Source organism: Cervus elaphus, chromosome 22 (genome assembly GCF_910594005.1).
Source record: "Cervus elaphus chromosome 22, mCerEla1.1, whole genome shotgun sequence".
Taxonomy (NCBI): Eukaryota; Metazoa; Chordata; class Mammalia; order Artiodactyla; family Cervidae; genus Cervus; species Cervus elaphus.
This window is the reverse complement of record NC_057836.1, coordinates 49,425,101-49,427,871: the sequence shown is the minus strand read 5'-3', so window position 1 is coordinate 49,427,871 and position 2,771 is coordinate 49,425,101. Positions and strand designations below refer to the sequence as shown.

Here is a 2,771-nt window from a genome sequence, read left to right as displayed (position 1 = left end):
GGATAAAGAGCTGAGTTTAGTTAATAATGATGAATCAATGTTGGTTCACTAGTTAACAAGTATATCATACCAGTGTGAGATGTTAACAAGGGAAAATGGTGTGTGGGGTTTATGTGAACTCTCTATGACCTTTGCAACTGTTCTGTAAATTTAAATTCTTCTAAATAAAAAGTTTTTTTGGAAAAAGCATTGTAGAAAATAAGAGTTCCTCAGAACTGTAATTAGAATGATCTAAACTGATATTTCAAAGAAGGTGATAGCAACCCACTCCAGTACTCTTGCCTGGAAAATCCCATGGACAGAGGAGCCTGGTAGGCTGCAGTTCATGGGGTTGCAAAGAGTCGGACACGACTGAGCAATTTCACTTTCACTTTATACTTTCATGCATTAGAGAAGGAAAGGGCAACCCACTCCAGTGTTCTTGCCTGGAGAATCCCAGGGACGGCGGAGCCTGGTGGGCTGCCGTCTATGGGGTCGCAGAGAGTCGGACACAACTGAAGTGACTTAGCAGCAGCAGCAAACTGATGTTTAATCTATTTATGGCAGTATAACAATAAATGAAACAATATTGAATGCTAAAATTTTAAAGAATTAGAGAAAACACAATGAAATACCAATAAGCCATTATTAGGATGACTAAGAATGTTTAAATTTGACAGTATCAAGTGATGATCTGAAGATGTGGAGACACTGGAACTCTCATGCTGATGGGACTGTAACGTGCTACACATGCTTTGGGAAACTATTTGACTTGTTAACTTATAATAACTTAACTTATAATATATATAATAATATAATATAAATATAATATAAACATATTTATATTTAATATATTTATATGAAAATTTAATATATTTATATAAAAATATAATATAAATATAATAATTTAATAACTTAACTTATTCTCATAAGTTAAACATGCACCAATCCTATGGCCCAACAATTTAATTTCTAGGTGTTTCCCCAAGAGATATAAAAGCATATACATATACAAAGACTTATTGTGAATGTTCGTACAAGTTTTACTCATACTTGCCCAAATTGGTGACTGACTAAACAAAGTGTGGTATTTTTATGTAATGGAGTACTACTCAGAATTAAAAAGGAATAAACCTATTGTATATGCAACAAAGTGTATCAATATAAAAACCATTATACTGTGCTTGCTTCGGCAGCACATATACTAAAATTGGAACGATACAGAGAAGATTAGCATGGCCCCTGCGCAAGGATGACACGCAAATTCGTGAAGCGTTCCATATTTTAAAAAAAAAAAAAACCATTATACTGAGTGTAAGAGAGACTTGAGGGAAGTCAAATCTAATCTATAGTGATAGAAAGCAGATCAGTGGTTGCTTAAGGCTGAGGATGGGAGGTAAAAACTGAAAACGGACAAAAGGAACAAATGATCACAGTAAGACACAGGCAAAAAGTATTAATGCAAATAAATAAAGGCAATTTAGAATAAAGGGCAAACTGCACAATGCAGACCTTACATTTATATTTATTTATGCACCAATTATAATAATCTAATTCATAAAGCAAAAATATTTTAAAAAATAGAGAAATAGAAGTAGGATACTTCATCTCTTTTAGCCTAAGAGATAAAGTTCACAAAATAATAAATAAGCTAAGTAAAACACATACAACAACTTGGAACTGTACACAACCAAAGCAAATAATTGTTATTTTCTTAAGAATCATGCAACATATGACATTCTCTAGTCCTAATGCAAGAAAACTAAAAATCAATGGCAAAACTAGGAGACAAAGAAAAACAAAAAAAATCACCAACTGTTGAATCAAAGAAAAAATTAGAGAATATTGAAAAAATAACAGTAATGAAAACATATTTAAGCTGGTGGTCTAGAGAGAAAAAGATAATATTTATAAATAATTTTAAACACTAATAATCTAACTCAAGAAATTAGAACAAAATAGAATAAATATAAGGGGAACAGAAGGAAAATCTAATTTAAAAATAGAATTTAAAGATTTAGTCAGCTTTCACCAAAAAAAAAAAAAAAGGCCCTCATGGTTTCCCAGGGGGAATTGAACTAAAATTTTAAGGAACTGCAATGCTTTAAATTTTCTTCTGGAAAATTAAAGAATATTGTTCTATAAATGTATGCATTGAGGTACTCCTTTTTTTCCCCCCCGAGATAGCAACAATGGACAAAATACTCAAACACAAAATTAAACAAACATAGCCAGATTAAAAGATGAATCAAATATGTCTTTGCACTGGGAAATAGGACAGTGATACATGAAATGCAAACCTCACCTAAAGAAACTGGCAAACTGGACCCAGAACCTGCCATGGCAGCTGAGAGTTTATCCTTTGCAGGGTTAACTGGGTCTAAACATAATCATATGTAGTCAAGGTCATGCCCAGAAACCAGAGGCTGTATTAGGGCTCCCCCATCTGTATCAGGAGACTGAAAAATCATTGCCAACTGCTGCCTTACAAGGCTTGCATGAAGCTGTGGTCCTGGGTAGGCATGACCAGGAATTAGACCAAGCTTTCCACCAACAGCTTGGCAGCAAACTTCCATTGCTTCAATATCACCATGGGGTAGGAACCCTTGCATTGCTAAATAAGACCTGATTCACGACCAAGACGATAGGGTAGAACCACTAGTCTGGCTGGCAAGAGAGTAGAGAAAGGGGAGGGTGGGATAGGGAATGATGGCAAAACAGACATTTTCCAACATACAAAGACTAAAAGAGTGTGTTACCCATTAAATGTGTTCTTTGTCTGTGCTGCCCTT

The 2,771-nt window shown here is 34.4% G+C and overlaps 1 non-coding gene across 1 annotated transcript; it reads left to right on the top strand.

Annotated features, from left to right (window-relative positions):
• The first annotated feature begins 1,159 nt into the window (after nucleotides 1-1,159).
• LOC122680942 lies at nucleotides 1,160-1,266 on the top strand. The gene has a single exon (XR_006336850.1). It is a non-coding gene; the product is annotated as a U6 spliceosomal RNA (small nuclear RNA).
• The last annotated feature ends 1,505 nt before the right edge of the window (nucleotides 1,267-2,771 follow it).